The sequence below is a fragment of the Pseudorasbora parva genome, chromosome 11, assembly GCF_024679245.1.
Source record: "Pseudorasbora parva isolate DD20220531a chromosome 11, ASM2467924v1, whole genome shotgun sequence".
In the NCBI taxonomy this organism is placed as follows: domain Eukaryota; kingdom Metazoa; phylum Chordata; class Actinopteri; order Cypriniformes; family Gobionidae; genus Pseudorasbora; species Pseudorasbora parva.
Window position 1 is genome coordinate 41,286,979 of NC_090182.1, and position 24,975 is coordinate 41,311,953.

At 36.6% G+C, this 24,975-nt stretch overlaps 1 long non-coding RNA gene and 1 pseudogene across 3 annotated transcripts; one reads left to right on the forward strand and one right to left on the reverse strand.

The window, feature by feature from the left end:
• LOC137092098 (solute carrier family 4 member 11-like) overlaps window positions 1-139 on the forward strand; it is a 61,887-nt pseudogene extending 61,748 nt beyond the window's left edge.
• An 8,756-nt stretch (window positions 140-8,895) lies between these two features.
• On the reverse strand, window positions 8,896-12,703 carry LOC137092422 (uncharacterized). 3 transcript variants are annotated; one of them, XR_010908283.1, is made up of 5 exons: window positions 12,535-12,702; window positions 11,987-12,054; window positions 11,715-11,816; window positions 11,503-11,579; window positions 8,896-11,215 (listed from the first exon to the last, which is right to left on the reverse strand). It is a non-coding gene; the product is annotated as an uncharacterized lncRNA (long non-coding RNA). The 3 variants fall into 3 exon arrangements; XR_010908282.1 differs by having other exon boundaries at window positions 11,734-11,816; window positions 12,535-12,699; XR_010908281.1 differs by having other exon boundaries at window positions 11,734-12,054; window positions 12,535-12,703.
• Between the last annotated feature and the right edge of the window lie 12,272 nt (window positions 12,704-24,975).

The window sequence follows — 24,975 nt, forward strand, 5'->3', positions numbered from 1 at the left end:
CGTCATATTGCGTGTATTTCAACTGAGAAAAAATTATATTGTCCATAATATTCTGACATGATTTCTTTGCAGGAACGACTTGTTGCCAAAGATCAGTGAAGCAAAGTACTTGGATATCATTGATTCTCAACACATGTAGATGTAAAGAGACTGCTAAGAAACTTTAAAAAAAAATTAAGTACTGGGGAAAAGTACATTTCTTGTATGTATTTCTGTAAGAAAAAAATAGTTTTTTGTGAGATGTGCCTTCAATATCTACGAATTCCATCTTTCTACAGTGGTCCCTGTCCATTTTTATTTATTTAGTGGGATCATAAACTCTTGTTTTTCTTCCCATGATTCTCAAGTGTCCCTTTGTTCAGTGTCAGCATGTATCTGGCGTTGGGATATATGCTACAGTGAGCATTATTTTTTTGTATTTTGCACAGAAATGTTTGCTCAAACAATGCAGCAGAACTTGGGACTCAAAGTGAATCTCAATACATTTCATCCAGAGCTTACAGTCCTCTTATGTGTTCAGGTTTAATAAAATACTTCAATGTTCTGATGCTGGTATCCACTAGACAGATCTCACCATCACAACCTTTGACATAACATAAATTCAACATGACTGATAGAAATAGTGTGATGCTTCAACCTCTGAAATATTGACAGTTATTCTCTGTCGATGGAGAAAAGTGTACTGCTCTCAAAATACATCTTTACATTATTGTGGGGAAAAGGATGAAGAACAATTCATTAGGGTCAATATCCATACAAACACAATCTAGCCTAACACCATGCATTAACATAACAGTGACCAGACAAAGATTAAGTGAGGAGGATGAACTAAAATAGGGAACCAAACCGAGTTAATTGACAGGACACAGCTGGAACAAAATTAACTAATGATGGTAACCAAGGAGACCGATAAGTGGCGGGAAACTAACAAAGGAACATGTGACAAGTGCAAACACAACGGCAACAGACTAGGCTTATACATGTGACAATCCCAGATAGCAAGCATGTTTGGGCCACATGTGGGTATTATATGGTACATATGGCCCAGATATGGCATGGCTGAACAGATATAGGCCAGAATGTGACCATATTTGTTTTGCCATAACTTTAAAATCGGCGGGAAATGTTGTCTTGGTTCACAAGGTATATGGTCCAGATAACAATGTACACATGAGGGCCATAAGTGTTTTAGCTATGGCACAAAGTGAGAGGCTGACTTGTGGTAAACCTTTGGATTATATATGGAAAAACACAGGACACCTGAAATCAAGAGCTGCTGACATCCGAGGTTCCACACCTCAGGTGGTTGCATCTCATTAGTGGAATTAATCTGACTGATACGGCACCATATTTTCATCTGCTCTCATGAGTTTTCGGTTCCACATATCTTCAGGTAAGTGAAGTTTTGGCATTTCAAAGTCTATTTTTATTTTGTGCAGCATTGTGTATTTGTTTGAGGAGGGTGTCGAATTAGCCTCAGTTGAGTGTATTTACCATTTCAATCCCATGTGTAATGCAGCACCCTATAGTCACCAAACGATTCATTGATTGATGATTTAAAACTCAGGACTAGTTTTTTTTAAAGCTTTTAAAACTTTGTGCAATTGGATGCTTCTACAGAGGTCAGGTACGGATGCCCTTCCCATAGGTGGATCTCTCCACTCTAGATTGTTTTCCTCGCCCTGGTTATCTCTGTCATTCAATGTGAAGTCTTGTTTTGTGAACACTGCATTTCTGAGCATTTTTGCCGGTTTCATGTCACTTGGTTTGTTGGATTTCTTGCCTGTTTCCCGGATTACCCGTTTTCCTGTCTCTCCCATCTTGTTTGCCTTTTTGGACTGTTTGCTTGTGTATGACCTTTTGCCTGGTTTTGAATACGATTTTGGATTACCCTCTTAATAAATACTGCATTTGGATCTCCTAACTTCTGTCTCAGAGGGGTTCTTTACAATTGGAGACTTTATTTATCTTGTGAAGTTGTTGTTTGTTACTTTTAGGAAGTTACGGTTACATTGCTAGTTTAGCATAATACACACTTGAAATTTGGTGTAAAATTAAGTCTAGACTCTTTGAATGTTATTTATATTAATATGAATGGTTTCTGAGTAACTGTAAACATTTGTCAAAAGTAAATTATTGAATACATTTTTGTTGTTGAGTGTTTTTACCATGGAGTTAATAAGACTTTCACATAATGATCAAAGTTGCATGTGGGCCACATAAGGGCCATTAGATTTTAACAAAGCTTTTCAGCCATACTAAAATTCCATATAAGGGCCACATAAAAGTGTACTGTTTGGTGGAGTTGTGGCACAGCTTTGGCTGAGCTGTGGTAAAGAAGAAGTGGTCCAGATCTGGGCTGGCAAACACAATCTAATCGGGGCCACATCTAAGCTGTTTATCTGGGCCAAAGGGAATTTTCTGACTGGGATATTACTACTACTATTAATTCTACTAATAATAACTATACAGGTCCTTTTAAAAAAAATAGCATATTGTGATAAAGTTCATTATTTTCCACAATTTAATGATACAAATTAAACTTTCATGTATTTTAGATTCATTGCACACCAACTGAAATATTTCAGGTCTTTTATTGTGATTTTGGCATACAGCTCATGAAAACCCCAAAATTTCTGTCTCAAAAAATTAGCATATTTCATCCACCCAATAAAAAAAAAGTGTTTTTAATACAAAAAAAGTAAACCTTCAAATAATTATGTTCAGTTATGCACTCAATACTTGGTCGGGAATCCTTTTGCAGAAATGACTGCTTCAATGCGGCGTGGCATGGAGGCGATCAGCCTGTGGCACTGCTGAGGTGTTATGGAGGCCCAGGATGCTTCGATAGCGGCCTTAAGCTCATCCAGAGTGTTGAGTCTTGCGTCTCTCAACTTTCTCTTCACAATATCCCACAGATTCTCTATGGGGTTCAGGTCAGGAGAGTTTGCAGGCCAATTGAGCACAGTAATACCATGGTCAGTAAACCATTTACCAGTGGTTTTGGCACTGTGAGCAGGTGCCAGGTCGTGCTGAAAAACCAAATCTTCATCTCCATAAAGCTTTTCAGCAGATGGAAGCATGAAGTGCTCCAAAATCTCCTGATAGCTAGCTGCATTGACCCTGCCCTTGATAAAACACAGAGGACCAACACCAGCAGCTGACATGGCACCCCAGACCATCACTGACTGTGGGTACTTGACACTGGACTTCAGGCATTTTGGCATTTTCTTCTCCCCAGTCTTCCTCCAGACTCTGGCACCTTGATTTCCGAATGACATGCAAAATTTGCTTTCATCCGAAAAAAGTACTTTGGACCACTGAGCAACAGTCCAGTGCTGTTTCTTTGTAGCCCAAAGTGGCTTGACCTGGGAAATGCGGCAGGAGTGCCTAATGTCTAGTTATTGATTATTATCCACCTAAACTATGTCACACATATTGCCTACTACAAGCTACTGTTAAAACACACCTGACATGCCAACTTGAATTGAGACGTGTCTCCATGATACAGCTTTTCTCTTGAATGTCCCTATATGACCGCAAACTTTTATTTTATAGTTCCAGAAATTCCAACATGCACAGTACAAGCTGTTCATCCATTTTGCTTTCCGTGCTAGTTTTCATATACCTTTCTATTGTCCGCACAGGTAGTCGTCACAGAGTGCGGCGTCAAAAGTTGAAATAATTTGAACTTTGACCGCAGCATGCGCGCAAGCTTGCCAATGTTGCGCTCCGCCACGCGTGTGCTTTGGTCAATGCAGCAATAAGCCGTCCTTGGCGCAAGCCATTAAAATAAAGTTGTTTTTTTTAGCAAAATGATTTAATTTGATTTAAATTAAACCTCACGAAACTTTAAAGAGGGGGGTGAAACACTCAGTTTCAGTCAATCTCATGTCAATCTTGAGTACCTATAGAGTAGTATTGCATCCTTCATATCTCCGAAAAGTCTTTAGTTTTATTATATTTATAAAAGAAATATGAAATATATGGAAAAAAACGAGCGTCTGGCGGCGTATCGTGTGGGCGGAGCTAAAGAATGACGAGCGCACAAAGCGGTGACGTCCTCAAGCGTGGAGAAACCCATGGCTATCGATGTCAGCTAATACAAATAAATTTATCGCTGGGACGGCTCCGTCAAAAACACACTTCTTTGGTATGATTTGGTGAAGTCCTGTGACAGCAGTGACCGTGGAGATCCGCGATGTTGTGAAGCTTCCCGTCATTTCTGCGTTCAAAACGGTTCAAATGCAGCGCTGCCTTCCCGGAATGCTGTGCTGAAGCGTTGAAGTCGCTTGATGTCACCCATAGGAATAAAGTGGAGCGCGGCGCGGACTATAACGACATAAGTGTTCACAGACGAGTGGAACTGCAGCTGAGAGAGTGTTTATGGGCGTGCATTTCCTCTCTCGCTCTAGTCATGCGCGTGCGCACCCTACCGGGAGAAGAGCCCGTACGGCCCATACAAGGACCTTCCGCTCTGTCGACGTCAAGCCGACCCATACTCGAAAAAAACTCTCCGAAACTTGTGAGAAACCGGAAGGAGTATTTTTGACACAGAAATACTCCATCAAACGTCCAACATTAGTTTTTGAAACTTTGTCTATGTTTAGGATGGGAATCCAAGTCTTTAACAGTGTAAAAAGCTCAGTATGCAAGAAACAGCATTTCACGCCCCCCTTTAAAAGCTTTTAAAAGTGTATCTGTACTAAATATTTTATTGTTCATTGTGTGTTTTTCAAGGGCATATTTTCAAAAAGGTAGTTGCACCACAATGATTGTGATTCATCAGAAAGTTGTGTATCCTAGCAACATGTGAATAAAAGCCTACCAGTGGTGAGCATGAGCTCAGAGGAGTCAAGAGGGCTCATGTACTGCAGACTGATGAGGAGCTGTTTGCATGTAATCAAAGGCAGGTCTCTTAAGACACAAGCCTCTAGCAGCACTGCCGAGATGCAATCACCTGTGTGAGCCTGACTAAGGATTAAAGAAATTTCCATAAGGTGTGTTTGTATTGGGGAAGCCAAGAGATGAATAACTAGCAGGTCTTTGTTTAGGTGAATTTTCTATTGTTCTTTCACTTTGAAAAAATGTGTCTTCATTTACTCACCTTTGTGACATTCCAAATGCTTTATTTTCTTTCTTCTGTCAAACAGTACAGTGGATGTTTGCAGAATGCTAGAGCAATACCCTATAACAATACCCTGCTGAAAAATCCAGCATAAGGTATGTTTTGCATGCTGGGACCAGTGGGGGATGATGATTGCTGGTTTGCTGGTCACCAGCCTGGGAAGCGGGAGTGCTAGACCAGCTCTAACCAGCATTACCCAGCCTGGACCAAAATGGAATTTATGCTGGTTTAAGCTGTTTTTCCATCAGCATGCATACAGTCTTTACTGGAAAATTACCATTAAGAGATCATGTGTGAACAGGATCTTAAAAAAATAATACTGGTAAATTGGTTCTGGCAATTTACCAGTAAGAGAAGTAAATATGCACTAAATGGACATCTTTGACTGTTGTGCTTTTTTCTTAGCTTTTTCCAAAATGCAGGTGAAGGAGAAGCTGAAAGAAGTAACAGAGTGAAGATTGCACATGCAAATGTAAGATAACGAGATCATCATCCAACATTAAATTGCATGTAAATCATAACTGCCTAATGATACTGAATGAAATGTCAAACCCATGAGGAGGAAACGACTGTGAAGCTTTGGACTCAATCTCTCTGTGTTTTGATCATGATTCTGAATCAGATCAAGACTTAGACTTGTCTTCTAGTCTTTAAATATTGCTTTTCTTTATGAAACTTACCCACATTTAAAGGTGTTATGAACTGGCTCTTTTATTTTTTTTATACTTTTGTCTGAGGTCAACTAATGTTTGTGTGGTTTTTACATTCAAAAACATTATAACTAATAAGTAATAGACTATTTTCTACACTGATTTTGAGGCTCTCTCCTGAACGCTGGGTTTTGATGAGTGTACTGCACTGGAGACTTGGAAGAAAACGCCCACGGCTAGGATTGGATAAGATTTGCTTCAGCTCCTGTTATATCTATGTCCCTGTCAGTTCAGTTCACATGAGGGAGGGGTTGTTTCGAAAACGATTCTCTCGATCACAGGGCTTGTAAACGTCTTTATCAAACAAACACAATGATTTATTTCTCATTCACCCACGATTGATTGTAATATTTTTTTTTTATATAAGCGTGAACATGTTTGTGTGTGCGCACACGCCCTTCAAATATCTTATGTTTTGGTAGCGCATCTGGAAAACACACACCCTGGGACATTGGTCTTTGCAAGCCCTGGCCCATACATTTCTGAGTCAAGTGTGGTAAAGGTATGTTCCGTTAGACACGTACACACGTTTTTGTTGTTTTTTCCCTTTGTTGCACTTTGAGATTCTACGGAATGAAAAGCGCGTTATAAATAAAATGTATTATTATTATTATAAGCAAAGCAATCTATAACAATTGCTATAATATTAATTATAAAAAAACAATTTACTCACATAAGTGTGTTGCACCAATCCTCCTGTCAGATCCAATATAGAAGAAATAGCATTGTGAGATTTGTTTTCAAACGATCCCGCAGTGAAATGAAGTAAACTCCATGGGCCAGTACCATGATAGTTTAACAAACTCAGGTTTACAGGATTTGTTTCGAGTTGACAAAATCTACAATCTATTCAGGCTTTGTTTATATCATGATTGTGATCATCAGAGGCCTGTTGCATGAAGCTAGCTGAACAAACTCTGAGTTTCAGAGTAGGTTTAGAGTTGACAAATCCAGATAAATCCAACCTGGTTCAGATCAAGTTCAACTGTTTCTCAAAGCTCGGTATAAACTTTCTCTGTCAACTCAGGTTTAATCCAGAGTTAGCAATCCAATTCTGAAGCACGTGCACCTGAAAGTGTGACACATGTGGCAAACAGCCAATCACAGTGTCCGTTTGATTCACCTCTCTTCTGAAGATTGAGGGAAGGCAGCTGAAAGATGAACTGGCTATATCAATGCATGATGTGAATCAAAGAAATATGCCTAATAATTATAGGTTCACAAAGAGCTCAACTGATTACACATTGTTTAAAAGAATTATGAAAGCATGTATTATATTTATATTACTATTTGGCTTCTTGTCAATTAATATAATATTTATATGAACATAGTATATGAATTCAAAGTGATTATAATTCATATAATATAAAAATAATAAAAAATGTGCACCAAAAGATGCACAATTTTATTTCTAAAGTTGTTATTATTAACTGCTTTATTTTTGGAATGAGAGATACAAAGGGTGTGGCTTTATTGCATCTTTACTGGCAGCTGATTGGTCCATTTTGGGTTTGCGATCTCTAACTCAGAATAAAACCTGCTCCAGAGCAGGTTAGCTGGGTAGTGTAAGTTACCATGGTGATGAACACAGATAAAAACCAATCCACCTTCTTGAGCCCCGAAAAAACTGTTTGCTCAAACTAATCTCAAACTAACCTGGGTTACAACTGAAACCAGCTTTGTGCAACAGGCCACAGCTTTCTCTGTCAACTCAGGCTTTGATCTTTAGTTTGGAGTTTAGGAGCTTAGCTGTGACATCAGTAGTGAACATCCAATCACATGCTGTGGATCAGTGGAACTAAGATTTACTTCTCACGAGAGAAGCAGTGAGATTCATTTCTCTCTTTTGCAGATTATTACATGATTGAAAAATATTAAGAATTTAAACAAAGTTACACAGAAAAAAGAAAAGAGCTGTCTACGAAAGAGGACAACTTAAAGAAAAAATATTATACGTCAATGCAAGTAAAAGTTATGAAGTTAGTTTAGTTTATATATAGAGAGAATTGAACATTTAAGTTCAGCATTTTTAAATAGATTTATTCATTTTAAAGCTTATGTATATGACTTTATATTGGCTATTTATATTAATTTTAACAAAGTGCATATTAATGATGTATTAACTAAAATGATAAATGTGCAATTTATTAAGGGTATAATAGTTACATTAATTATATCTAAATCATTTAAAATTATTATCATAAATAAGCATTGTTAAAAGCCAGACACTTTAGTCTTTAAAATCTATTTGCTATGTAGTCCCTTGTGAAAAAAAAGTGCACTTTAGTGTACTTTTATAAAGTGTACTTATTACACAGATAATGTACTTATACTAAATACATTTAATTGTGCAATTAAATGCAATGTTTTCGGTGTACTTAACACACATTATATGTAATTGATTTCAAATTTATCACATATTAAGTTGAAATAAAATACAATAAGTTGCAATTAAGAGTGATTTTTTGGAACAACTTAAGTGGTACTTAAATACAACTTTATATGTACTTTCATAATCGCTTCTAGTGTATTAAAATTGTAATTAAAGTGCACTGCTCAATGTACTGACAAGCAATTAATGTGAACTAAAACATACTTTAATGTCAGCTAAATATACACTTAAGTGTGAATTAAATGCAATGTTTTCGGTGTACTTAACACACATTATATGTAATTGATTTCAAATTTATCACATATTAAGTTGAAATAAAATACAATAAGTTGCAATTAAGAGTGATTTTTTGGAACAACTTAAGTGGTACTTAAATACAACTTTATATGTACTTTCATAATCGCTTCTAGTGCATTAAAATTGTAATTAAAGTGCACTGCTCAATGTACTGACAAGCAATTAATGTGAACTAAAACATACTTTAATGTCAGCTAAATATACACTTAATTGTGCAATTAAATGCAATGTTTTCGGTGTACTTAACACACATTATATGTAATTGATTTCAAATTTATCACATGTTAAGTTGAAATAAAATACAATAAGTTGCAATTAAGAGTGATTTTTTGGAACAACTTAAGTGGTACTTAAATACAACTTTATATGTACTTTCATAATCGCTTCTAGTGTATTAAAATTGTAATTAAAGTGCACTGCTCAATGTACTGACATCCATTCTACTGTCTTAAAAACAAGCAATTAATATGAACTAAAATATACCTTAACGTAATTTACATGTACACTCTAATATAATGAAATACATTCATAATTACATTTTTCAAATAATACAGCTGCAATTTCGTATAATAAACACATCCAAATTTAAATCCTCTACATTTATTGACAAAACGATCTGTAAAACAAATATACAAAAAAAACTTTTTTTTGATGCCCAAGAAAAACCCAAAAAACTATTTACACAAACACAAATTCATTTAGAAAGAGTCTGGAGGACAATGAGGATTATATGCAATTATATGTAATTATATGCATTATTATATATCTCCCTCATTCAAAGGTACCTTAATCTACCCATCACAGAAAATTACCTCACACAACAGATGAATAAATACAAACAAATGGAAAGAAAAGAATCGTTTCATGTACAACACTAAGATTCAAAACTTTGGGTAACGTTTAATTAGTTAACTACTTAATTTAACATGAACCTAGAATGAATAATAATATAAACATTTATTTATCTTAGTTAATGTTAATTTCAACATTTACTAATTAGGGGTGTAACGGCACATGTATTCATACCGAACCGGTTCGGTAAAGGACTTCCGGTACAGTGCACGTGTGTACCGAGCGGTACGAATGCAATCTTTAACAGTTAACAGACGGCTTGTTTAATGAGTGGAACACACTTCAATACAAGTTTTCATAAGAACATATGTATTCTGTCAATTTTATCATTAAATTCAAGTGATGCCATATTGATGCTCTTTAATGTGACATGACAGATCACTGTAAAGACATCAGTTCAAGCAGCAACGCGGCACGAGTGAATGTGATCACCTTGTCATAGTCAAAGAATAAACATGAATTAACATCAGAAGGTATGTTAAGGATACATTACAACTTACTAAAATGTATCACATTGTGTAATCGTTCAGTGTTTCAACAGCAGAAAGACGTCGATAAAACACGAGAGAGATGAACTCTTTCACTAAATGTATGCATTATATTAGCCTATATATTCATCATATTCTACTTAACCTGAAAACCTGAAAAAAATCTAACCTATAATTAGATTTATAAGTTAATGCAAAAACAGTCTTATGTGAAGTTTACACGTTTGCATACAATGCGAGTGCAAGTAAGGCCTCCCTATATAGTCTACACTATATAGCATTCTTTGTCATTTGATTAAACAGAAACAACAAGGCAATTATATATTACATTCTGAATCAAATTATAATCTTTGTGTGCCCTTTGTTAGAGTTAAGCTTGGTGAAACATCCTTCAGATATGTCGCAGCCTCAGATTGGAATTTGCTCCAGACTGAGTTGAAGCTAAAAGATCTGGTGACATTTAGTCATTTTAAAATTTTACTACATCTTTTTGAGAGTAAATGAATGGTGTGTAATTGTTTTTGACTGGTTGTATGTTTTCTGTTTTTTATGTGACTTTTTATGTATAACTGTACATGCAAACACAGCTGGCTATCTTGGCCAGGACAGGACATTTTAATCTCGGTGAGTTTTTCTCCTGGTTAAATAAAGGTAATAATAATAATAATTAGTAGAGATATTTTTTATATTATATTTTTAATTCTTTAAGAAACCTTTAGATTAGGATAATTACAATTTGTTCAGTAAACCAATAAAAAAAAAAAAAGCATTTTTATATTTAGTGTTCCTCCCCGAACTGTCAGCTTTGTGTACTGTTACACCTCTATTATTAATGCAATCTTAAATGTTAATTATTTAATGCATTGTTAACTTGCATGAACAATGACTATAAATTTAATTAACTAGCTTTGAACTATAATTTATTAAGCAAGGTCAACAACTATTAATAAACACTGTAAAAAATTAAATAAAATAAATAAATAAAAAGAAATCACTGTTAGATCATGTTGGTCAATACATTAAATAACGTTAACAAATTAGATCTTATTGTAAAGTGTTACTGAACTTATAAGCTCTTAAACCTTTACTAGCACCAAAATTAGGACCAAAAGGTTTATTCTAAAATCTTATTCCAGCATTAGTGAATGAAAAAAAAAAAAAAAAAAACTGAAGAACTCCAAAGGCACACAAAATTGTTTGTCACCAACTATTTTCAAGTTGTTTGGAAAGTGCTGTTTATGTCAATGTCCCAGAAGCTCTCCATCAGTAGGAAACTGGCGCACCATCTCTCCACAGTAGATGTGAATGGACATGTTCCAAAGAGGCAGGAAAGCAAAAAAATATATACCTTGAGGAAAGAAAAAGAAAACGCACAAAGAAAAAACTTGTTTATAAAACAGATCTATCCATTATTATAATTGGCTCAATTAAATTAAAACGATAGATGTACAGTTTATATTCACACAGCAGTATCTGTATGAAAAAAAGAAGAAAAAAAAGAAATAGCCATAAGAGGGATCATAAAAATGAGCATGTTGTCTCTTTTTTATCTAGTACTGCCCTGATGAAGCAGTTTATTCTGCATGGTGTGTGTAAGCTTTTGACCACAACTGCATCCCCTATGTGATGAATTACCTCAGTCGTCAGGGTAGAATGATTGGAGAGGTTCCTTCACGTATCCCACTGAGCACATCATCTTCACTGACACTGGACTTTAAAAAGAGAGAACATTTTAATAATGGTTTTTATTCCTACTTTACAGGGAATTAAACATAACTTAAATATAGATAAATAACCCAAGACCAATGTAAATTGAGAAAAGTATTCTTGAATTTTCCTCATCTTGCCTTGCAAGTTTCAGCTTACCGCACCATCTCCATGAAGGATGTTCCTGTATTTACCACGCCTGGCACAGCAATGCTGCGGCTCCTTTCCTTTGGGTGTGTGGCCTGTAAAATATATAATGATTAGGGGATCTGTAAATGCCCAAGTGGGAATGTATTACTTACAAATGGACAAGATGCAAAGCATTTGAAAGCTAAAGACTTGATAGTTATGTTTTAGCTTGTGTGATCAGTGTCATGGCTGGGCATAAATTCATAATTAACATTAACTTGACCTCATCAAGATGGCTCCGTGATTCCACACAGCTTGCACTGGATCTCCAATAACACATCTGTATTGATCCTACAAAATAAAAAATAAAATAAGCACAAAATATTAAAAACACAAATAGTACTTACATCTTACTCTCCAAATGCAAAAAGAAAAGAACATATTAAAATCATTATTTCATTACTGGTTGTTGTTATACGTTAAGTTAATATATGGAATAAATGTATATAACGTTAAATGTCTTCTGTCCATTTAAAAAGTAGGAGATCGATTAAAATATTGTATTTACAGCAGGCAAATTCATTGAACATGCCCACACCGGCGATCACATTCCGATTTAAGAAATTATTATAATGCAATCTTAGATACATGAATATGAATAATACAATCTTAGATACATAGGAAACATGATTAATGTTAATTCACCTCCCGAGTCCATATTGCGTCTATCCTATCTGCGATTAAACTAAATAACTACTACACTGTAATAGAGAGCTACCATGTTACGGTGAAAATGTAAAATCAAGAGAGCTTATATCAAGATATACTTACTTGACTCGTTATTTGTAGCATATAACGTCTCATCTGTAATGATCCAAACGGTTCGCTCCTCTGTTGTCTGTTCTCTTCAGCTTCATTTTCCTCACGCATCGAGATGACGCAATCATGGCGAACCGCGCATTTTTCAAAATCATGACGTAGTATTTTTGGCGCATGCGCATTGAAATATTAAGTATAAATATAAAATAAGATATTGCGTGCATTAAATGTTGATTATAAATCACTTATTAATTATCCATTTCTGTTCAGGTTGTTCTTAAACACTGTGTAGTTGGACTGTATTTCAGAGAACTTGACTCATTCACCTAACTAAAAGTCAATCATGTTTAGTCTGATTAAAATGAAATAGCCTATTTTAACTGAATTTTAATGCAAATTAATTTGGTTTAGATTTGTTCTTTTTCTTGGAATTAATGCAATTAAATGTGTGTTTAATCGCCATACAACAACATAATATTGAAAGTAGGTTATTCTACACAGATGTAAAGTAGCCTACAGTAAATTAGACAACTCCTCTCATAAAGATTGACAATGTCAAATTATGTAGAAAACTGACACTTGTAGTTGAGTTCATAGGAGCTAGTTATAACATTTCAACAGTATGTTGTACTGGAGTGTAAGTGAGTGAAATTTTGAAGAAAAATACATTAACCAATGTAAATTTGGACAACTAATTTTTAAAAAAAAAATCATTTATTTTCCATGTGCTTTGTCATTAGTAAAATAAGTGCACTTTATGAAACAAACTCATAATTAAAATGGTTTAAGTAAATTTAGGTGTAGACATTACAAGGTGCATTTTTAAAAAGTGCACTTAAGTGTGTTTATAAATATTGTCATACAAGTGTACTTTCTTTAAGTGAAAATTAATTATATATTATTACAAAGCGCACTTATTAAAAGTGCACTAAAGTGTGTTTATAAATATTGTCATACAAGTGTACTTTCTTTAAGTGAAAATTAATTATATATTATTACAAAGCGCACTTATTAAAAGTGCACTAAAGTGTGTTTATAAATATTGTCATACAAGTGTACTTTCTTTAAGTGAAAATTAATTATATATTATTACAAAGCGCACTTATTAAAAGTGCACTAAAGTGTGTTTATAAATATTGTCATGAAAGTGTACTTTTTTAAAGTACAAATTAATTATATATTATTACAAAGCGCACTTATTATAAGTGTACTAAAGTGTGTTTATAAATATTGTCATGAAAGTGTACTTTGTTAAAGTACAAATTAATTAGATATTATTATAAAGTGCACTAATTAAAAGTGCACTAAAGTGTGTTTATAAATATCGTCATGAAAGTGTACTTTGTTAAAGTACAAATTAATTAGATATTATTATAAAGTGCACTTATTGTAAGTGTACTAAAGTGTGTTTATAAATATTGTCATGAAAGTGTACTTTTTAAAAATACAAATTAATTAGATATTATTACAAAGTGAATTTTAAAAAAGTGTACTTAAGTGTGTTTAGAAATATTGTCATTAAAGTGTATTCTCTTTAAGTACACTTAAGTGGCACTTAATTTTAATTATATCATATTATCTACAAGTGCAGTTTTTAAAAAATATACTTTAAATATATTAAGTGCACAAAAAATACACTTTCAATACAATTAAGCACACTTCTTTTTCACAAGGGGTGACCTTTAATATGGAGTAGAAACAGGGGGAGTAAATTTATTGCATCAGAAGTGTGTCACTTTACTCACAGCTGATTGGTCCAATTTCAGTTTGAGCTCTCTTATCGAGAACATAACCTGCCCTGGAGTAGGTTAGCCGTGGAGCGTAAGTTACTATGGTGATGAACACAACTAAAAGCCAAACCATTTCAATGGTACCTAAAACCCAGGATTAGCACAAACTAAGCTTAAACAAATCTGGCTAACCAGCTAAACCGGCTTAATGGTATAGCCCCCATGTCTCCCCCACGTCAGCTGGAATTTCATTAAAAATAAAGTTCAACCACACTTTTCTAATATTAGGATACGAAGGAAGCTTATGCAGTGACTGTTCTTCCACAACCAGGAATAGTGAAATATCTTGCTCTATTCTTTGTCATGTTTATTGCTGCTGGCTAGTGTGATCCGATGAGTCGGTGGGCGGGGGTACTGAAGTACACATGTTTATTATTCTGTAGAGGCGAATATTGTACTACAATATTCACACCCTTCCGGGAGAAGAGCCCGTACGGCCCATACAAGGACCTTCCGCTCTGTCGATGTCAAGCCGACCCATACTCGAAAAAAACTCTCAGAAACTTGTGAGAAACCGGAAGGAGTATTTTTGACACAGAAATACTCCATCAAACGTCCAACATTAGTTTTTGAAACTTTGTCTATTTTTAGGATGGGAATCCAAGTCTTTAACAGTGTAAAAAGCTCAGTTTGCATGATGCTTGTGGCAAGGGGGGCGTGGTTCAGCGAGGTCTGCAGCGGGAGAGAGAGCCGCGGGACGAGCGGTAAGTGAGTGGGTTGGACGCAGATTAATAACACCTGTCTCTTGTTCCAGTAATGAGCGCGGAGAGGGTATAAAATACCAGTGGAACCGGAGACCAGGGGGCTCGGCAGGACTGTTGACGTAATCTCTTTATTTTCAAACTCTAAACACAGCAACACACTCAATGGTGTGACTTTTCATAAACTCAAGGATCACTTCCGGGTCGGCACTTCCGGCTTCCGGGATTTCTCAGTCTCTGTGCGTCCACGTCAACAGTCCCTCTCTCTCTCCCTGGTCTCCGGTTCCACTGGCGTTTTATCCCCTCTCCGCGCTCATTACTGGAACAAGATACAGGTGTTATTAATCTGCGTCCAACCCACTCACTTACCGCTCGTCCCGCGGCTCTCTCTCCTGCTGCAGACCTCGCTGAACCACGCCCCCCTTGCCACAATGCTCTATTATGCACATCTCCTAAGAGCAAAACCGCATTTTGTTCTATGACATCAGACATCACAGAATTTACCGCTGTTTCACTGCTGATGTGTGAATGGTTGACAGTAAAAAGTCAGTGTGAACAGCACATTTATGTATTTACCGGTAAAATCATGGTAATTTTAAGGTAGTTGAACACAATTGCTCTGTGAAGGGGCTCTAAGTCAGGCTCTTAAAAAAGTACCATAAAACAACTTGTGTACATCAATATTCCACATATTCTGAAGTCATTCAATAGCTTTGTGTGACTGAAAACAGACTGAAATTAAAGTTGCTATTTCTATTGCAACTCTCAAACATTATATTTCAACACATGCAGTGCACCCCAGAGAACTAAAAAAACACATTTACACATGAGAGAGCTGCGAAATGAAAGAATGGATTTTAAATCCCCCTTCACATCCTAATTGCCCAACCCTAATATGCTGTTAATTTATAGCATATTTTCATTCACTCATCTCTTCTGTCCTGATATTGATTATGTTTTTGTATTAGATTTTTTTGGCCTAAAAGTCTCATGAGCTAAATAAGCGCAACAAATGACTCAAATTCTTCTTCATCCCCCTTAAATTAATGACAAAGCATGAAACAGCAAGTTTTATTGTCTTCATCATAGCTGCCTGAGGGTTTAGATTAAATCAATAATCTCAGAAATCTTCACATTGGTCTCATTCTCAGTTTTTGATAGCATGCATACATTATTTCGACGAGTATGATGAATGGCTGCAGCTGCGTGAATTCTTCATACCAAATTGTACTGTAATATTGTATTTCCAGAGAGCAGCCATTAAAGTGATTTAAGCCACTTTCTCATAGAATTATGCGCCACAAAATGGAAAGAAAATGGCATGACCTAGATCTCAAAAAAGCCGTATTTTATTGTGTGCTTGGAAAAATCTCCTTTTATCCTGCTTCATGCAGAGTATAAGCTAGAGATGGATTTTGAAACAAGCCTTGTTTGGTCATTTTCTTTGTGGCTTTTATGTGTATAAGTAATACAGATTTAAGAATATTCACAGTGCATCTCCAGCTGTATTGGGAATTTGGGATCATTTACATAACTGCTTTGCAAGGAGAGGAAAACATGTCATCAACACACCCCCACCTCCACCCCTCTCACCTTCTCATCTCTGTATGGAAATGAATGCCTTAATCTTCTCCTTTGACATTCAACAGATAAGGTAATCAATGAAGCATGCTGTCTGTTTTCTCTCAGAGGTGTGTGCGCACCAAGTGCTAAAAGAGTTCTTGATGAATTCACTCCTCCTATGATTTGCTTTCAATTGAAAGTGCCACCACACACAATAAATCAACAGACAGCCTAATTTTAAGTGCAAATATAAGATGTCCACCATTTCAAAGACAAGATATCCCTTTTGATTTCAATTACATGCTGATGTACTACAAATATTGTGATATATTACAAAGCATTTCTGTTAGGGGTCATGAATTGAGAAATCAACATTCCTTTAAGCTTTTGATATATTACAGGTGCCCTAGAATGAGTTGAAACAATATTTTAAATTGTTCTATGATATCTACATATAGGGTTTGTGACTTATATAAGGGTTCAAATTGTCCAGATATGGTTTTACAGGTCCATTTACAACCCCAGAAATTGTCCCTAGGATGTAATGGCCTGATTTTACCTTATTTGGAAGGGTCATGAATATTAATGTAGTGTTCAGCTCTGATTGGCTGATTTACAGTGGTGGAATGTAACGAAGTACAAATACTTCGTTACTTTACTTAAGTAGAATCAATACTTTTTACTTTTACTTCGTTAGATTTTGCAGCAAATATTTTACTTTCTACTCCACTACATTTCTACACCGTTTCGTTAAATTTTCGGATCAGTTTCTGGGCTGGAGATTAAGGCTTTTTCGTATAATTAATAAATAATAATACTGTATAATGAACTGACGGTTGCGCTGTTGACAAACGTGCAGCCTCTTGTGAAGAAATGGAAACAAACCAGTGCCGCTCACACAGATAAACTCAGTAACATACTGCAGTAAATATTAAAAATGTGAAGGTTTTTTATACCATATATAATACAGTTAAAAAAACACCACATGACACGACCAAGAGTGCTGTTTTCCTGAATACCATCACGACTGAAAATGTGACACTGATTTCATGATAGTTCCATAAACAATTAATTAAAATTAGTCACTTACATTTTAGCAATATAAATTTCTTTTGTTCTATTACAGCAGTGAAAATATTTCAAAGATCAGTTCATTTTCCACATCAGAACCACAACGCATCTTACAGCAACAATGTGTTACTGAATCATTTAGCGTTTGAATGAATCGGTTGAATCAAAGATTCAATGACCTGTTCATAAACAACGTCCTCATTCATGAACGAATCAGCCGTTTGAACGAATCGACTCATATGTAAATATTTTGTAATGTGTATTGTTATTGGATAATTTAGTTTAGTTAGTTTGATTATCTATCTATCTATCTATCTATCTATCTATCTATCTATCTATCTATCTATCTATCTATCTATCTATCTATCTATCTATCTATCTATCTATCTATCTATCTATCTATCTATCTATCTATCTATCTATCTATCTATCTATCTATCTATCTATCTATCTATCTATCTATCTATCTATCTACCAACCATGCCGGTGGATCATGTTCCGGTGGTCCCAGTGCCGGTGGATCGTGTGCCGGTGGTCCCAGTGCCGGTGGATCGTGTGCCGGTGGTCCCAGTTCCGGTGGATCGTGTTCCGGTGGTCCCAGTTCCGGTGGATCGTGTTCCGGTGGTCCCAGTACCGTTGGATCCTGTTCCGGTGGTCCCAGTGCCGGTGGATTGTGACCATGAACCCATGACCTTGGCATTGCTGGCGCCACGCTCTACTGGTTGAACTACAGGAAAGATCAGACTCAGACATGTATAGGACAGGGCTTGCAAAGCCCAATGTCCCGAGGCTATGTGTTTTCCAGAATGGCTACCAAGTGTGTTGTTCAGTCTCTCTTGACATTGTTCTCTCTTATTATTCTTGATATTTGAATAATAATCATAATTTTACATTTATTTACTGCTTTTCTGGGGACTCAAATTGCTTTACATGCAGAAGGGGGGAATTTCTTCAACCAGCACCAATGTGCTTGCAGCATCCCCCTGGATGATGCGACAGCAGTCATACTGCACCAGAATGCCCACCAAACACCTGTGCTGCATTCCAGTTCGTTTTTATTATGCCCTTCACTCGCTAACTTCCCCCCGTCTCGTTCACTCAGATGTGCGTCATTGCTTACGCTGCATGAGTGCCTACTACTGACTGAACCTTTGCAATGGACTGAACTGGAATGCCCTAAGCACTTGATTACTTGGAATCCACTATGGAGTGTATTTATTATTATTTTTTTTCCTTTACGAAATTGTTTAATGTAGCATTATTGTCACACCCTCACAGCCATCAGACACTGCCACACCCACTGCGAACCCCATCACCGGCATTCTGATCACCTGTGCACCATCACCAGCAACACTACTTAAGCACTTCTCACCTTTACACTCACTGTCTGGTCTTGCACCGATCCACCCGTGACTACCTGTCCTTCATAGAAGCCTTCACCTGTAACCCTCTTTGTCGTCATCGTCATCTTAGTCTTCACCATCATCATCGTCTTCACCGCTATCGTCCTTCGTCTGAGTGTCACCATCCATCTAAATATCACCTGTGTCCGTTACCTCTGATAATAAACTTTGCACTTGCACTAATCCACCTGTGTCCTCGTCTGTGTCTGACAATTATATATGTATATATAGGTGTGTTTGGGCTGTTTTAAATATTAAAACAAACAAAATTGTTTGTTTGTGGTGGGGTAAATTAAACGCGGTATGCGGTGACATAACGATCGCGCTGCATTATGGTATATGAAGCTGCCTAAAGTGTGTATATGAAGTAGACTCACTCCCTCGGTCAAAATCGAGCGAGCAAAGGTCTGTCCATATAAACTTTCCTTGTCCACTTCACAAAGTGGAACACACTTCAAAATGGCGGCGGGGATTCCCCCAAGGGGAAGTGCTTGGGAAGTTTGCAAGTGTGTGTCTAATAGTGGAGGGAAACACAGCACAGCTTATTGGTAGAGAGGAGACAATCAGTGTATGGGGTTGATTAGGAGGACATGATGGACAGGCCAATGGGCAAACTTGGCCAGGATGCTGGGATTACACCTCTACTTTAATAAAATATATTATTATTATTATTATTACTCTTTTTCTGAAGGATTTTTAATGACCACAGTGTCAGGACCTCGGTTTAACATATCCGAAGGACGAAAATGACGGAAGGTAAAATGCAACCGTGGAAGTTGATGATAGATTATTAAATATGCCATTGCTTTCTGTGAAGATGGAGAAAATGGCATAATACAGTAGCACACACAAACATTTGTTCTTCACTCACTGAAATAAATGATCAGGGATCTGAGTGAAATACTTCACTCTGCATGCTAAAGAGAATAAATGTCAATCCAATTTACTTTTTTTATGTGTCGGTTTTGACAGACATTTTTATGCACAAACTACGCATTTTGATTCTGACATTCCTGATTTGAATAGATGAACAAATAGTGTTATTGATGAGTTTTATATAATAAATATTGCATTATAACCTGCAAACACATTTATATCGAGAGATTTACATAAATTGTACTGTCATTTATTGTGTATGCAGATTATTTTAAGTTAAGCTAAATTATTTCTATATAGGCTGTATACTTTAGACAAGTAACATATCTGCTTTTATGCATGTCTGTAATGTGTGCTGTAGTTACTGTAGTCAACTTGCAGTCAAACCTGATGTGAGGGATAAATTAATTAACTGTGAACACAAACATCATTAACTTAAGTGAATGAAAGGCAATAATCAGCAAAATGCAAAAATAAATTACTTTATTTGAATGTTTTCTTGATATAACATTGAGAAATGCATAAAAGCATAAAATAAATGCATAGTGATATCATTGCATGATGACATCAGGAATCTATGAATCGGCTTTCTAAACGGATTCATTGAGCCAAACTGTCCAAAAAAGAAAAGTTAACGGAAATGACTTTGCATCGTTACGTGCTATCGAAATTATCGTAAATACAATATACCCGCACACATCAAAGTTCATAAATATGGGAATGAAGGAGGCGGGAACCGCGGCACACACATAATAAAACATAAACAAAACTAAACGTAAAGTCCAGGCCTGGTCCTCTCTCGTCTTTCACTTGTGTCGCTCTCCTTATATGCCTCCGAGCTCCCTCATGAGAGGACTCGAGACCGGTGTGTTTTGAAGGTGATGTTCTTTCCCAATCACGTCCCCGGTCTCGTTCGTCCACCTCGCCACAATATTAATTAATAACAATAATGCTTTTTAAGCCATCTCAACAAGGTTAACTCATATCTTATTAAAAACCCCAGTTTCTCTTAAGAAATTCATAAGAATTCTTGTCTGTGCCCTATGATCTGTGCTCAGTAACCCTTCTAATATGATGTTCTGCACCCCTATATCCCTCAGCTTAATCCTCATTGCCTCTCGCTGCGCTCCATACCTACTGCATCTCAAAACTACATGCTCTACTGACTCCTCTTCCTGACATCCCTCACATATTCCATTTTTGTTTCCCTATCAACTTAAGTGGTTTACTTAAAAATAAAAAAAGTGCCAATCTTAACATGGATATCACCATTTCTTCTCTTCCATTTCCACTTCCAAACCTTGTATTTTTAACATCCCTTTGAATTTTATATGTGTCCCTTTCCCTTCTCTGTCCCATTTTTTGCGACTTAAAGATACACTGTTTACCTTTTTTAGTTTATTCTTTGCTAAAAACACTTAGTTCTTTCAAAAATAGATGTGCTCATTAATGTATATTTACTTCTTTCAAGTAATAAAGTATTCTCATAAGTTTATAATATGCCATTGAAAATACATACGGGTGAGGGGTCCGAATGCCGGTCGCCATGTTGCTCCTCCATCTTGAAAGTACATTAGCCAAAGAGGGACATACCTATAAATTCAAACTTCGCCTTTCCTGTTTTAACACTCGATGGCATCGTGTCGAATGTGAAGAGGGGGATTGCCATGTTAATCTTGGACTAAATCGGCCACCGTAGGAGTTAAAACGAAATCAGAATTGAGAGAAACAGAAACTATTATTCACTGGATGATATACCTTTTCACCTCTAGATGGGGGGGAATATCAGACAGTGTAGCTTTTATTTATTTTCTTCCATATCACACTTTTAACCTTTGTTTTGCTAATACTGACATACATGTTTCCTTTTTTTAATGCCCCTTTTGCTAATATATCTGCCTTTTCATTTCGCCTTATATGTGAATTTAAAGTCTTCCTTGATTTACTATTCTTGTTACTTACAAACACGAACACATGAGAATGTGTATCAATAGTACGAGTGTGCAATGTCGTGGATTGTATATGGTACGCAGTTTTTCATAAAAGTGCGTAAAAAACTAATTTTGTCATATACATTCCACAACATTGCACACTTGATATTATTGATAAGCACTTTCATGCGATCGTGCTCTACTGACTGCAGTATTTTAAATATTATCTTGATGACTTGGAAGACGAATCTAACCAAACCAAAACTTTGTCCTAACCTGGTCTTTTGCACCCATCATCTTAATCCAATTAACATTGGCAGCATTTCCATGGTATAAACCCCTATTTTGTTAAATGTTCTTCTATTGATTCGTACTTCTTCATATGTTATTACAGCCCCCCAATCCTGTTGCTTCTGTCTCTGAATTCCTAGCACCATCTGTATAAATATGGATATATTCATTATATTTTTTCACTACTCAGTTACTGAATACTCCTTCCAAATCAATATCCTCCATTGCCTTCCTTTTTTTCTCCAACACAAACCAGTCTACCTCCAGCCAAACTATCTTCCATGGCACCATCTCTGGATAGACTCTCTTAAGTCACCTTCTGATGTATCCTCGAAAAAAAGGGCAGATCATGGTCACATCCAGGGATTGGAACTGGACTTGGCTAGATGTGAACTTTGAATTGGAACATATCTTGGGCAGTGAATGATTATCATGCTCCGTTCCAGGAAGGTTTTTTTTTTCTAACCCGTAAGTTACGACTTCAAACCACAACTCATGACTTTTTAGCGTTCCAGGCAAAGTCACGCCAAAATTGCCTGATCTCAAGGAATTGTGGTAGCTAGATGTATAAAAGCATGGCGAACCGTACGGTTATGCTGATTTACAATCATTTCTATCTCCAAAGGTGCTTACTCTGAGCTTATTTTTAGTGTCCATGGTGACTGGGTACTTTTGTATGTGTCCATTTACAGTAAAAAAAGAAAGAAAAAGAAAACAAACAGGGTGTGCTTTCTGCCGTCTCGGCCTCTGTGAACTTTTTTCTGGAGCACGTCTCTAAAATAAACCAAAACTCAGCAAATGCTTGTCACACAGACGTAAGCAATATATAAACATGTAAGCTTATAGCCTACTTTTATATCATTCAAAAACAAACACTATTTTTAAAAACAAATATTCTCTGTGTATGTTAGGCCTATCTGTATAAGGATAGAGATGTCAGTTATTTATTATCCCCTAATGTGAAAAAGCCTACCAACAGCACGCTCTATTCAAACGCTAATGTTCTTACGTTCTTTATTCTAATCGCGATATGGACTAGCAGGGCTTGATATTAATATTGATATTGGGTACGGCAGCCACTCTCACTAGCCACTGTGGCGGGTTGAATGTAATTTCAGCCTACAGCCAAATGAAATGCCAAGACCGTCATATCACAAAATTACAATTTTTTTACTATTCTTTATCGATCAACTTGCAGTAAGTGAAGGCGGGATAGGCGGAATCGCGTGAATGGCACACAGCAGAAGCGTGCTCTCTCTCTGTCACACGTGCAATCAGTTCTCCAGTGTTGGGCATAGCGTCGCTACAAGTAGTGACTAGCTACTAGCTTAACTACATTTTTCGTTTGCACTTTCCCAAGCATTTCTGAAGATCAAGCTCAAATTGGAAACAACTGCCAAGTTGCCGTTATACTTCACATTCTATGTTCCTTTCTGCCTCGCGCAGACACGCACAGATGCGCGTGAGCCTTCCAAAAGACTCCTTTGGCAGTGAGCGCGGAAAGACGGGTTCGGCGCGTGCACTGGATACGTGCACTATCTAGTTGACATTTGTTTCCGAGCGCTCAGTTTGCTGTTGCACGCGCGTCATCCGCGTGGTGACAAAAGAGAAATCGTCTTCAGTGCAAAGTTTTAAAAGAATCTATTGTGTCTGTTGAATAAACACCTCTTATTAAAAGCATAGGGGTCCAGCATGGCCACCTCTTGATATGAATTAAAAAAAAAAATTTCCATGCAGATAGAGCACACACACACACACACACACACACACACACACACACACACACACACACACACACACACACACACACACACACACACACACACACACGCACACGCACACACACACACGTCTGGTTCACTATCTTTGTGGGGACTCTCCATAGACGTAATGGTTTTTATACTGTACAAAACGTATTTTCTATCCCCAACACTGCCCCTAAGCCTACCCATCACAGGAACATTCTGCATTTTTACTCTCTCAAAAAAAACTCATCCAGTATGGTTTCTAAGCCTCCTGAAAAGTGGGGACCGCTGGCTGGTTCCCACAATGTAGGTAATCTCAGGTTTTACTATCCTTATGGGGACATTTGGTCCCCACAATGTAATATAAACAAGGGCACACACACACACACACACACACAGATATAGGCACGTTTTGTTTTTTGCCATGTTGGTACTGTTTGCAGCAGGTCTTAATTCTTTTGCTACTGTACTTTGAGCTGAATTGTAAATTAACTTACAGTTTCCTGCAAAAGTGCCCAAGTCTAAATTGAGCATATACATGCAAACACAGGTGCGTATGCATATCATACACATACAGATGAACATACACACACTTTTGACACCTGGTTTTGTTAATAATATGGATCACATGTTTTTGTTGCCAAATTGATTTCGGACAATTTTTGAATAACTGAAAAAGTATGCATGTCAATCTGCTTGAATTATATTGATCACAGAGATAGCATTGATTGGAATGAAGGTGGTTTAATATAAAATGAAATAAATAAAAATAGCTCAGATGTAGTAAATTACTTTTGCCAAGTTGCTGTAGCTTAGCTTGCTACATTTCCTAGCTACCCCCAGCTTCAGTGTAGTGAAGCTTAATTGAATGTAGAGTAACTGGTATCTTAGCTCACTACATTTTCCAAGTATCTTGCCCAACACTGCTCCTTGTGCCTGAATAATTAAATACACATGCACACGTGTAATTTGCTGTAGTTGTCCAGCCCTTGCCCTGCACATCCCAGCTGATATACAATGTAGTCTTGATTTGGGTGGTCACTCTGCATGTGAAAGTTTGAAAGGGTTTTAAATCTTCAAAA